The sequence below is a fragment of the Mustelus asterias genome, chromosome 2 (assembly GCF_964213995.1).
Source record: "Mustelus asterias chromosome 2, sMusAst1.hap1.1, whole genome shotgun sequence".
Classification (NCBI taxonomy): Eukaryota; Metazoa; Chordata; class Chondrichthyes; order Carcharhiniformes; family Triakidae; genus Mustelus; species Mustelus asterias.
Window position 1 is genome coordinate 8,421,341 of NC_135802.1, and position 13,555 is coordinate 8,434,895.

Below are 13,555 nucleotides of genomic sequence, written 5' to 3' on the forward strand. Positions count from 1 at the left end.
GGAACGGAAACCTCTGGAGGAACAAATAGATTTTGGATGGCCCGGCACAGAAATCAGGTGAAAGGTGTGGAAACGTACAAAGAACAATCATTGAATGAAATATTGGCCTTTATCCAGAAACACTTGTCTGAAGAGTTGATGCTTCAGTTGCACAGATCCATCAGATCCATTCAAATTCCTGGAACGGGTACATTCACCGGAATGATGGGCAGGATTTTCCAACTATTCCCATTGGTGGCACGGTAGCACAGTGGTTAGCACTGCTGCTTCACAGCTCCAGGGTCCCGGGTTCGATTCCCGGCTTGGGTCACTGTCTGTGTGGAGTTTGCACATTCTCCTCGTGTCTGCGTGGGTTTCCTCCGGGTGCTCCGGTTTCCTCCCACAGTCCAAAGATGTGCGGGTTAGGTTGATTGGCCAGGTTAAAAAAAAGAAATTGCCCCTTAGAGTCCTGGGATGCGTAGGTTAGAGGGATCAGTGGGTAAATATGTGGGGGTAGGGCCTGGGTGGGATTGTGGTCGGTGCAGACTCGATGGGCCGAATGGCCTCCTTCTGCACTGTAGGGTTTCTATGATTCTATGATCATCCAATGGCTGGGGTGTGAACAATGGGAAACCCCGGCGGGACTGGAAGATCTGGGCATCAGCGAATGGCACACTGCCTCCCGCCACGAGAAACACACCAGTTCTGAAGAAGAGTCACACAGGCTCGAAACATTAACTCTGTTCCTCTTTCCACAGATGCTGCCTGACCAACTGAGATTTTCCAGCATTTTCTGTCTCATTTCCGATTCCCAGCATCGGCAGTAATTCACTTTTATCTTATTGTCCCGTGAGGCTCCAACTCTTTGACTTGTTCTGCCTTTGGTCACACATACCCTGAACGTGGGACCCTCACCTGGGCCTGCGTTGGGGGGGGGAGGGCAGGCTGCTCCCTGAGGCTACACATGGTCCTGCCCCCATGCTCAAATTATGTGGGCGGATCACATAAACCTGCCTTGAGTCTATCAGTCCGGGGCGGCACGGTGGCACAGTGGTTTAGCACTGCTGCCTCACAGCGCCAGGGACCCGGGTTCAATTCCAGCCTCGGGTCACTGTCCGTGTGGAGTCTGCACGTTCTCCCCGTGTCTGCATGGGTTTCCTCCGGGTGCTCCAGTTTCCTCCCACAGTCCGAAAGACATGCTGGTGAGGTGCATTTACCATGCTAAATTCTCCCTCTGCCAAACAGGCGCTGGAGTGTGGTGACTAGGGGATTTTCACCGTAACTTCATTGCAGTGTTAATGTAAGCCTTGTGACACTAATAAATAAACTTTAACTCTTAACTTTAAAGCTGATGAACAAACTGATTGAAGTGTTTTAAAAGGTGAAAAGATTCAGTCGCTTGGTCCAAAGAAACTATCCCATCATCTGGTGAAGACAAAGTCCAAACGTAACAGCTAAGGAGAGAATCGAGGAAGATTTCTTCACACAAAAGGATGGTGAAAACGTCAAATTCACTTCCCAAACAAATCCTGGATTCCGAGAATCAACTGGGGGATCTCCAGATGGAAAGGGAAAGATGTTTAATTGGATGTTGCTGTGGGGATGCCGGCGTTGGACTGGGATGGACAAGGTGAGAGGTCACGTGACACCAGGTTATAGTCCAACAGGTTTACTTGAAATCACAAGCTTTCGGAGCGCTGCTCCTGCACTTCACCTGATGACCTGGGTGTCCTTGTGCAGGAATCTCAAGGAGTTGGTTTGCAGGGCAGCAGGTAATTAAGGCAGCAAATGGAATTTTGTCCTTCATTGCTAGAGGGATGGAGTTTAAAAACAGCGAGGTTATGTTGCAGCTGTATAAGGTGCTGGTGAGGCACACCTGGAGTGCTGTGTACAGTTTTGGTCTCCTTACTTGAGAAAAGATATACTGGCACTGGAGGGGGTGCAGAGGAGATTCACTAGGTTGATTCTGGAGTTGAGAGGGTTGGCTTATGAGGAGAGACTGAGTAGACTGGGGCTATACTCATTGGAATTCAGAAGAATGAGGGGAGATCTTATAGAAACATATAAGATTATGAAGGGAACAGATAAGATAGAAGCAGGAAAGTTGTTTCCACTGGCGGGTGAAACTAGAACTGGGGGCATAGCCTCAAAATAAGGGGAAGCAGATTTAGGACTCGAGGATGGTTTGTTGCCTACCGGATGCCAGGGTCCGTGACGTCTCGGACCGTGTTTTCCGGATTCTTAAGGGGGAGGGGAAACAGTCACAAGTCGTGGTACACATTGGTACCAACGACATAGGTAAGAGAAGGGACGGGGATTTAAAACAGGAATTTCGGGAGCTCGGCTGGAAGCTGAGAGCAAAGACAAAACATGTGGTCATCTCTGGTACGCTACCGGTGCCACGTGATAGCGAGTTGAGGAACAGGGAGAGAGTGCACTTAAACATGTGGTTGCAGGGATGGTGCAGGAGGGAGGGCTTCAGATACGTGGATAATTGGAACACGTTCTGGGGAAGGTGGGACCTCTACAAACAGGACGGGGTGCACCTGAACCAGAGGGGCACCAATATCCTGGGAGGGAAATTTGCTACGGCTCTTCAGGGGGATTTAAACTAATTTGTCAGGGGAGTGGGAAAAGGAGTTGTAGTCCAGAAGTCAGTGTTGAGGGTGGTGAGGTATTGGGGAAGGTATCAAGGTCAAGGGTGGGTACCGGTAGACAGGAAGATGGGTTGAAGTGTGTCTACTTCAATGCAAGGAGCATCCGGAACAAGGTGGATGAACTTGGGGCGTGGATTGCTACTTGGGACTACGATGTTGTGGCCATTACGGAGACGTGGGTAGAACAAGGACAGGAATGGTTGTTGGACGTTCCAGGGTATAGATATTTCAGTAAGTGTAGGGAAGCTGGTAAAAGAGGTGGAGGAGTAGCATTGTTAATCAAGGATAGTTTAACGGCTGCGGAAAAGCACTTTGAGGGGGATATGCACACTGAGGTAATATGGGCTGCAGTTAGAAACAGGAAAGGAGCGGTCACGTTGCTAGGAGTTTACTATAGGCCCCCAAATAGTAATAGAGATGTGGAGGAAGAAATTGCTAAGCAGATTATGGATACGTGTGGGGGTCACAGGGTAGTTGTCATGGGGGACTTTAACTTTCCAAATATTGATTGGAACCTTTGTAGGTCAAATAGTTTGGATGGGGCACTTTTTGTGCAGTGTGTGCAGGAGGGTTTCCTGACACAATATGTGGATAGGCCGACAAGGGGTGAGGCCACATTGGATTTGGTACTGGGAAATGAACCGGGCCAAGTGTTAGATTTGGTTGTGGGAGAGAACTTTGGAGATAGTGACCACAATTCGGTGTCTTTTGTTATTGCAATGGAGAGGGATAGGGCCGGACGGCAGGGCAAGGCTTACAATTGGGGGAGAGGTAATTATGATGCGATTAGGCAAGAATTAGGGGGCATAAGATGGGAACAGAAACTGTCAGGGAAAGGCACTGATGAAAAGTGGAACTTTTTCAAGGAACAAATACTGGGTGTCCTTGATAGATATGTCCCTGTCAGGCAGGGAGGAAATGGCCGAGTGAGGGAACCGTGGTTCACAAAAGAGGTGGAATGTCTTGTGAAAAGGAAGAGGGAAGCTTATGTAGGGATGAGGAAACAAGGTTCAGATGGCTCGACTGAGGGTTACAAGTTAGCAAGGAACGAGCTGAAAAAGGGGCTGAGGAGAGCTAGGAGGGGACATGAGAAGTCCTTGGCGGGTCGGATCAAGGAAAACCCCAAGGCTTTTTACTCTTATGTGAGGAATAAAAGAATGACCAGGGTGAGGTTAGGGCCGGTCAAGGACAGTGGTGGGAACTTGTGTATGGAATCAGTAGAGATAGGCGAGGTGATGAATGAATACTTTTCTTCAGTGTTCACCAAGGAGAGGGGCCATGTTTTTCAGGAAGAGAAGGTGTTACAGGCTAATAGGCTGGAGGAAATAGATGTTCGGAGGGAGGATGTATTGGCAGTTTTGAATAAACTGAAGGTCGATAAGTCCCCTGGGCCTGATGAAATGTATCCTAGGATTCTTTGGGAGGCGAGGGATGAGATTGCAGAGCCTTTGGCTTTGATCTTTGGGTCCTCGCTGTCCACGGGGATGGTGCCAGAGGACTGGAGAGTGGCAAATGTTGTCCCTCTGTTTAAGAAAGGGAATAGAAATGACCCTGGTAATTATAGACCGGTTAGTCTGACTTCCCTGGTTGGTAAATTGATGGAAAAGGTCCTTAGGGATGGGATTTACGACCATTTAGAAAGATGCGGATTAATCCGGGATAGTCAGCACGGATTTGTGAAGGGCAAATCGTGCCTCACAAATTTGATAGAATTTTTTGAGGAGGTAACTAGGTGTGTTGATGAAGGTAGGGCGGTTGATGTCATATACATGGATTTTAGTAAGGCGTTTGATAAGGTCCCCCATGGTCGGCTTATGATGAAAGTAAGGAGGTGTGGGATAGAGGGAAAGTTGGCCGATTGGATAGGTCTGATCGAAGACAGAGGGTGGTGGTGGATGGAAAATTTTCGGACTGGAGGCAGGTTGCTAGCGGAGTGCCGCAGGGATCGGTGCTTGGTCCTCTGCTCTTTGTGATTTTTATTAATGACTTAGAGGAGGGGGCTGAAGGGTGGATCAGTAAATTTGCTGATGACACCAAGATTGGTGGAGTAGTGGATGAGGTGGAGGGGTGTTGTAGGCTGCAAAGAGACATAGATAGGATGCAAAGCTGGGCTGAAAAATGGCAAATGGAGTTTAACCCTGATAAATGTGAGGTGATTCATTTTGGTAGGACTAATTTAAATGTGGATTACAGGGTCAAAGGTAGGGTTCTGAAGACTGTGGAGGAACAGAGAGATCTTGGGGTCCATATCCACAGATCTCTAAAGGTTGCCACTCAAGTGGATAGAGCTGTGAAGAAGGCATATAGTGTGTTAGCTTTTATTAACAGGGGGTTGGAGTTTAAGAGCCATGGGGTTATGCTGCAACTGTACAGGACCTTGGTGAGACCGCATTTGGAATATTGCGTGCAGTTCTGGTCACCTCACTATAAGAAGGATGTGGAAGCGCTGGAAAGAGTGCAGAGGAGATTTACCAGGATGCTGCCTGGTTTGGAGTGTCGGTCTTATGAGGAAAGGTTGAGGGAGCTGGGGCTGTTCTCTCTGGAGCGGAGGAGATTGAGGGGAGACTTATTAGAGGTTTATAAAATGATGAAGGGGATAGATCGAGTGAACGTTCAAAGACTATTTCCTCGGGTGGATGGAGCTATTACGAGGGGGCATAACTATAGGGTTCATGGTGGGAGATATAGGAAGGATATCAGAGGTAGGTTCTTCACGCAGAGAGTGGTTGGGGTGTGGAATGGACTGCCTGCAGTGATAGTGGAGTCAGACACTTTAGGAACATTTAAGCGGTTATTGGATAGGCACATGGAGCACACCAGGATGGTAGGGAGTGGGATAGCTTGATCTTGGTTTCAGATGAAGGTCGGCACAACATCGTGGGCCGAAGGGCCTGTTCTGTGCTGTACTGTTCTATGTTCTATGTTCTATGTAGGACTGTGTTGAGGAGGAACTTCTTCACACAAAAGATTGTGAATCTGTGGAATTCCCTGCCCAGTGAAGCAGCTGAGGCTACCTCACTGAATGTTTTTAAGTGAAGGATAGATAAATCTTTGAACAGTAAAGGAATTAAGGGTTATAATGAGTGGGCGGGTAAGTGAAACTGAGTCCACAAAAAGATCAGCCATGATCTTATTGAATGGCGGAGCAGGCTCGAGGGGCCAGATGGCCTACTCCAACCCTTAGTTCTTATGTTCTTAAGGAGCAGCGCTCCGAAAGCTTGTGATTGCAAATAAACCTGTTGGACTCTAACCTTGTGTCGTGTGACCTCTAGCTTATTGGTGAAGGGTATCAGGGTTACAGAACAGAGGCCAGGAAGTGGAGTTGAGGTACAGATCAGCCATGATCTAATTGATTGGTGGAATAGGTTTGGAGGGGCAGAATGGCCTCCTCCTATTAGTTTCTGTTTGTCAAAGTGCCAAGCTTCTGTCAACCCCACACAGAGTGCTGCAGAGAATGAGTGATTCCATGTCCACCCTGCCATTCCCATCTCCCCCACAGTCCCCCACACACAACACCAGGTTGACAGGGTTAGACCACTGCAGAATATTAATGAGAATAGGGGAAGACAGAGAGTGAGAGAGAAAAAGAGAGAGAGGTGGGGGAGGAGGAGAAATAACATTTAAATTGCTCTAGACAGTCTCTCACATTGACTGAGCAATCTGGCCCTCTGACACCTGCTTAGTCTATTTTACAGACTAAAGCAGACCATTCGGCCCAATGGGACTGTGCTAGTCTTTAATCTCCACATAAACCTCATTCTATCAGCATATCTTTCCCTTTATTAAACTTTCTCTTAAATACATCAGCACCAGTAACATAGAAACATAGAAGGTAGGAGCAGGAGGAGGCCATTTGGCCATTTGATGGTGAGTTGAACAGTGTGGAGATAAAGGCCATACAACATTATACTACCTCAGAAAATCAACACTTTTTCCAGTTGATCCTACACAGCTACAGCTGGGAGTGCTGGTCCTTTTCATGACTGGTACTGTTGTCTTAGGATAGCAGATTCTATAAGGATGCAGATATTCTGGAACCAGGCAGGGTACAGGGTACAGATATTATGAAACCAGGCAGGGTACAGGGTATAGATATTATGAAACAAGGCAGGGTACAGGGTACAGATATTATGAAACAAGGCAGGGTACAGGGTACAGATATTATGAAACCAGGCAGGGTACAGGGTACAGATATTATGAAACCAGGCAGGGTACAGGGTACAGATATTATGAAACCAGGCAGGGTACAGGGTACAGATATTATGAAACAAGGCAGGGTACAGGGTACAGATATTATGGAACCAGGCAGGGTACAGGGTACAGATATTATGAAACAAGGCAGGGTACAGGGTACAGATATTATGAAACAAGGCAGGGTACAGGGTACAGATATTATGAAACAAGGCAGGGTACAGGCTACAGATATTATGAAACCAGGCAGGGTACAGGGTACAGATATTATGGAACCAGGCAGGGTACAGGGTACAGATATTATGAAACAAGGCAGGGTACAGGGTACAGATATTATGGAACCAGGCAGGGTACAGGGTACAGATATTATGAAACAAGGCAGGGTACAGGGTACAGATATTATGAAACAAGGCAGGGTACAGGCTACAGATATTATGAAACCAGGCAGGGTACAGGGTACAGATATTATGAAACAAGGCAGGGTACAGGGTACAGATATTATGAAACCAGGCAGGGTACAGGGTACAGATATTATGAAACCAAGCAGGGTACAGGGTACAGATATTATGAAACAAGGCAGGGTACAGGGTACAGATATTATGGAACCAGGCAGGGTACAGGGTACAGATATTATGGAACTAGGTATATTGGATGAGCTGATCACTCATGACAAAGTCTGCTCTGGAAGAATCTTGCCAGGAGTGAGGAATGTCATGGACATTGAGAATCTCCATGTTCTCCACATTACTGTAGGATACTGTAATGATGCACTTTCAGAGACATCATTAGTGAACATTATCGATTCATTAACAAGCCATGTAGAGCAGCAGTCTGTTTGCAGCTAATCCTCAAATAGCCCTGTCCTCGGAGAAACTCCTCCACCCCCAGGATGATTCCCCACTCTGAGTTCCGATTGGTGACCCTTACTCTGCTGTGTGTCCCTTAAAGGGACAATCACCACAGAGACGTTCGGGGAAAGGGCGACAAATCCTCAGCTGGAGAGTAAATTGGGTTGCTGAACTCACTGGTGCCTCTCTCTGTAATAACTCAGATCAGGAGATTGATGTATGGATGAGGGGACGTGAGCAGGGTGGCACTCACTGACTGATTAATTTACTACATTTTAACACATATTTAATTAAAGTTAGATCTTTGAGATAGGGTGATTTTCTTCCTTTTTTTGTGAATTTATGTATTTTTTTCGTAATGAACAAGCAATATATCTAAATCAAATTTCCGTCTGGATAATAATAAAGTGAATGTGAGTGAACTATTCACCTTAGACATGAGTGAGGTCCACACATGCTCTTTGTAAACAGGTCCCTCCTGAATTCCCTATTAGGAGGTTATTGGAACATTTTTAACCTTTGTCAATGATGTAAGACCAACAAAAATATAAATCCATTGTTTTATTCCCAAATGAAGGAACGCAGACATTTCACAAGAGTAAATCCAATGTAGTCCATTCAACAACAAGAACATCTTACTGATACCTGTGTCTAATGTTACCACCCTTTTAGATTTGAGACAGTTATTGAAGTTTTTAAAAACATTTTCATGGTATGTGGGTATCGTTGGCTGGGTTAGCATCCCCAAGGAGCATAAGAACATAAGAACATAAGAAATAGGAGCAGGAGTAGGCCATCTGGCCCTTCGAGCCTGCCCCGCCATTCAACAAGATCATGGCTGATCTGAAGCGAATGAGTTCCACTTACCCGCCTGCTCCCCATAACCCCTAATTCCCTTATCGATCAGAAAACTATCTACCCGTGATTTAAACATATTCAACGAGGAAGCCTCCACCACTTCAATGAGCAGAGAATTCCAGAGATTCACTACCCTCTGAGAGAAGAAGTTCCCCCTCAACTCTGTTCCCTAATTGCCCTTGAGGGGACATTTCAGAGTCAACCACATTGCTGTGGCTCTGGAGTCACGTGTAGGCCAGACTGGGTAAGGACGGCAGATTTCCTTCCCTAAAGGACATTAGTGAAGCAGATGGGCTTTTATGACAACTGACAATGGTTTCATGGTCATCATAGAGCAACACAGCATGAAAACAGGCCCAACCGGTCCATGCCAATCATGGTGTTCTCCCAGCTGGTCCCAATTGCCCACATTTGGCCCATATCCCTCTAATCCTTTCCCATCCATGTACTTATCCAAATGTTTTTAAAATGTTGCTATTGAACCTGCCTCAACCACTTTCTCTGGCAGCTCATTCCATATACGCACTGCCCTCTGTGTGAAAAAATCGCCCCTCAGGTCCCTTTTCAATCTTTCTCCTCATCAGACTTTTTAACTCCAGATTTTCCTTTATTGAATTCAAATTTCACCATCTGCCAAGGTGGGATTTGAACCCAGGTCCCCAGAGCATTACCCTGGATCTCTGGATTGCTAGTCCAGCCACAATACCACTACGCCACTGCCTTCCCAAGTCAAGTGTTTGAGTCTTGGGGTAAGAAAAGAATGGGGTTTGCCTCTTCCTGTAGCCACACTCTGACAGGCTTCTCAGACTCAGTGGATGTTTATGCTCTGTTGCTCTCTCTCAATTTGAAACATTTGTATGATTCTTTGCCCGGCAGACCTGTAGAACAAGAGTCTGTCACTAAGCACAAAGGGAGGACATTCAGACCACTGAGTCTAAACCAGCTTTCTGTGGAGTCAATCCATTCAATCCCATTCCCCCGCTATTATCTTGTTAAGCCTCCAGCTTTATTTCCCTCAGCATCCCATTCAATTTTATTCTAAATTTGATTGTGGCTTCTGCTGCCAATTCCCCTGTGCACGATGAGTTTCAGGGCATCATCCTTCCCTATGAATTTTTTTAAAAGGTTCCTCCTCACAACTCCAGTACTCTGTGTCGAAAGCCTCTCTGTGTCCCCTAATCCTCGTGCAGTCAGTTAATAGGAAGTGTTCCTTTGTCGATCATTATCTAAATCTGTCATAATTTTGTACACATTTATCAAAGCTCTCTGCAATCTCCTTTGCCCCAAGGAGAATAACTCCAGCTTCTCCAATTTCACCTTGTAACTAAAATCCCCCATCCCTGCAACCATTCTGGTCAATCTCCCCTTTCCCTCGACTGATTCCCCCTCAGTCCAGAACAACTCTTGACAATCTGGAACATCTGAAGAGGATAACTCTGATATTGATTCATCATTAACTTACTCTCAGTGATAAACAAACCCTCTGTCAAACCGCCCTCTGTGATCGAGGCTCTCGCATCTGCTCATGTCTGCAGTTGTGTGAGAATGTGTGTGAGTGTGTGTGTGTATGTGTGTGTGTATGTGTGTGTGTGTGTGTGTGTGCGTGTATGTGTGCGTGTATTTGTGTGTGTGTGTGTGTGTGCGTGTATGTGTGCGTGTATGTGTGTATGTGTGTGTGTGTGCGTGTATGTGTGTATGTGTGTGTGTGTGCGTGTATGTGTGTATGTGTGTGTGTGAGAATGCGTGTGTGTGTGTGTGTGTGAGAATGTGTGTGTGTGAGAATGTGTGTGTGTGTGTGTGTGTGAGAGTACGTATGTAAGAATGTGTGTGTGTAAGAATGTGTGTTTGTGTGAGCATGTGTGTATGCGTGTGTGTTTGAGAATGCGTGTGTGAGCGTATGTGTGTGTGTGAGAGAATGTGTGTGTGTGAGAATGTGTGTGTGAGAATGTGTGTGTGAGCGTGTGTGTGTGAGCGTGTGTGTGTGTGTGAGAATGTGTGTATGTAAGAGTGTGTGTCTGTGAGAGTGTGTGTGGGGGGGGGGAGGGGGAGGTGGTGGGGGGGGGTGGTTGTGGGGGGCGGGGGGATGTGTGGAGTCTGGGGTGTTAGTATTTATTGAAGTATCTGTCCTGCTTTATTTATTTAGGTGTGAGTGTGAGGGTGACCCAGAGAGCTTCCTGCAGTTTGTAGATTCTGTCATTTATAGCCTCACAAAGTAAGTATTGTGGTCAACTCCGGAGTTCGATGGATCAGACAGCAGAACATTCAAAACACACAAACATATCAGTGTCAAACTTCTCGTTAAATAACATTACCTGTGGAACCAGAGGATCAGGGGGCAGCAAGGGAAGAAGGTGAGGGTGGGGGCACACAGAGGAAGAGGAGAAGGGGGTAGGGGGCAGGAGGTGGTAGGAAGGGGAGGTGCGACCAGAGGAGAGTTAGGGAGGGGAGAGTGGAGGCGGGGAGGGCAAGAGGAGGAGGAAGGGGGCTGGGAGAGTAGGGATGCAGAGTGGAGGAGAAGGGGAAGTGCAGAGGGGATAGACGAAAGGGAGAGGAAGAGATAGTGAGGTGTGGAGGGGAGAAGGGAGAGTGGGAGGAGAGGGAAGGATTGGATGAGGTTCTGTTACAAAATTTCATAAATTGTTCTTCCTTTTCTTGACCTCCTCTCTTCCCGGCCACTCCCCTCCCGTCATCCCCCCTCCCCTCATCCCCCCCTCCCCTCATCCCCCCCTCCCCTCATCCCCCCCTCCCCTCATCCCCCCTCCCCTCATCCCCTCTCCCCGGCGGCACAGTGTCACAGTGGTTAGCACTGCTGCCTCACAGCGCCAGGGACCCAGGTTCGATTCCCGGCTTAGGTGACTGTGTGGAGTCTGCACGTTCTCCCCGTGTCTGCGTGGGTTTCCTCCGGATGCTCCGGTTTCCTCCCACAGTCCAAAGAGGTGCTGGTTAGGGTGCATTGGCCGTGCTAAATTCTCCCTCAGTGTACCCGAACAGGCGCCGGAGTGCGGCGACGAGGGGAATTTCACAGTAACTTCATTGCAGTGTTAATGTAAGCCTGATCGTGACACTAATTAAAAAAAACATCCCCTAGTCTCCTACTGACTGTCCCACAGACACTAACAGCACCCCCGGTTACCATTACCACCCCCCCCCCCCCTCCCCTCCCTCACCCCCAGTTTATCAGTCCACACAGAGGGTCAGCTGTTCACTGGGGTTTCGGACAGCAGGTGACAGAGTTGTTTCGCTCACACCCTCCGACAAAGCTCAGTGATTGTAGCCTGCTTCGGGAGTCCTGCCGAACCTCACCCTCCCTACCCCAGTGCGTCACACCTTAACCCACACTCCAGCAATGAGCGCATCCCCTATCAGCGACTGTACCTGGAACCTGCCGAGGGTCATAGTGCATGGTGAGGGGGAGCTCACTAACTGAAACGTTGTGTAAGGATTAGATTCTGTTTCTACACCAATATCCTGATCCTGTCTGATCGAGAGCTGGCTTCACTTCCGCACAAACTTCCCTCTGGGTTAACCATTCCATTTTATCAAACCTCCTGCTGCTCCAGCCTGTCTTTGACGCAATGTCCCAGTAAATGAGGAATAAATGGGGGTTCTCCAGTGATGCCCATACCCAGAGCAGGAGCTAAACGAAGGGGAAGATTAGATGTCTGTGTGCCGACAGGAATATATTCACAATCTCTCCTTGCCACACAGTTACGGTCACAGTCCCCTCCTTGTTCACTATCTGCCTCCCCCACTTTATTCCAGCGCTTTCTTCTGTTTCCCAATTACATAGAGTCATAGAGGTTTACAGCATGGAAACAGGCCCTTCGGCCCAACTTGTCCATGCCGCCCCTTTTTTTTAAAACCACCAAGCTGTCCCAATTGCCCACATTTGGCCCATATCCCTCTATACCCATCGTACCCATGTAACTGTCTAAATGATTTTTAAAGGACAAAATTGTACCCGCCTCTACTACTACCTCTGGCAGCTTGTTCCAGATACTTACCACCCTCTGTGTGAAAAAACTGCCCCTCTGGACACTTTTGTACCTCTCCCCTCTCACCTTAAACCTATGCCCTCTAGTTTTAGACTCCCCTACCTTTGGGAAAAGATATTGACGATCTAGCAGATCTGTGCCCCTCATTATTTTATAGACCTCTATAAGGTCACCCCTCAGCCTCCTATGCTCCAGAGAAAAAAGTCCCAGTCTATCCAGCCTCTCCTTGTAACTCAATCCATCAAGTCCTGGTAACATCCTAGTAAATCTTTTCTGCACTCTTTCTAGTTTAATAATATATGTTACTATTAACACTGAAATGGGGTTGCATGGTGGCACAGTGGTTAACACTGCTGCCTCACAGCGCCAAGGACCCGGGTTCAATTCCCGGCTTGGGTCACTGTTTGTGTGGAGTCTGCACATTCTCCCCGTGTCTGCGTGGGTTTCCTCCGGGTGCTCCGGTTTCCTCCCACAGTCTGAAAGACGTGCTAGTTAGGGTGCTTAATTCTCCCTCAGTGTACCCGAACAGGTGCCTGAGTGTGGCGACAAGGGGATTTTCACAGTAACTTCATTGCAGTGTTAATGTAAGTCTACTTGTGACTAATCAATAAATAAACTTTCTTAAATATTCTCTCTCTCTCCCATCTCATTGCACCGTAAACTCTTGCTTTTCTTTTCTCATTCCCCCTTCCTCTTTCCTTTTGCTCATTCATTGCCTCCCCCGTACATTTCCCTGACCTACTCCTTGGGGCTCTGAGTTTCCATCAGGCTCTCCCAGTCTGTGATGGGACCACCTTCCCCAACACAAAAACCAAAGACCTACATTTACATGGCACCAGTCACCACCTCACAATATCCCCGATGCTCTGCGCAGCCAATCAGGTGCTTCGGAGGTGGTGTCACCGTGGTAACATGGCAGCCAATCTGTGCCCAGCAAGATCCCACAAACAGTGAAGTGATATGTGATACATGAGCAGACAATCGATAGACTGAGGGGTAAATATTGGCCCGGGGGGGGTGGGGGGGA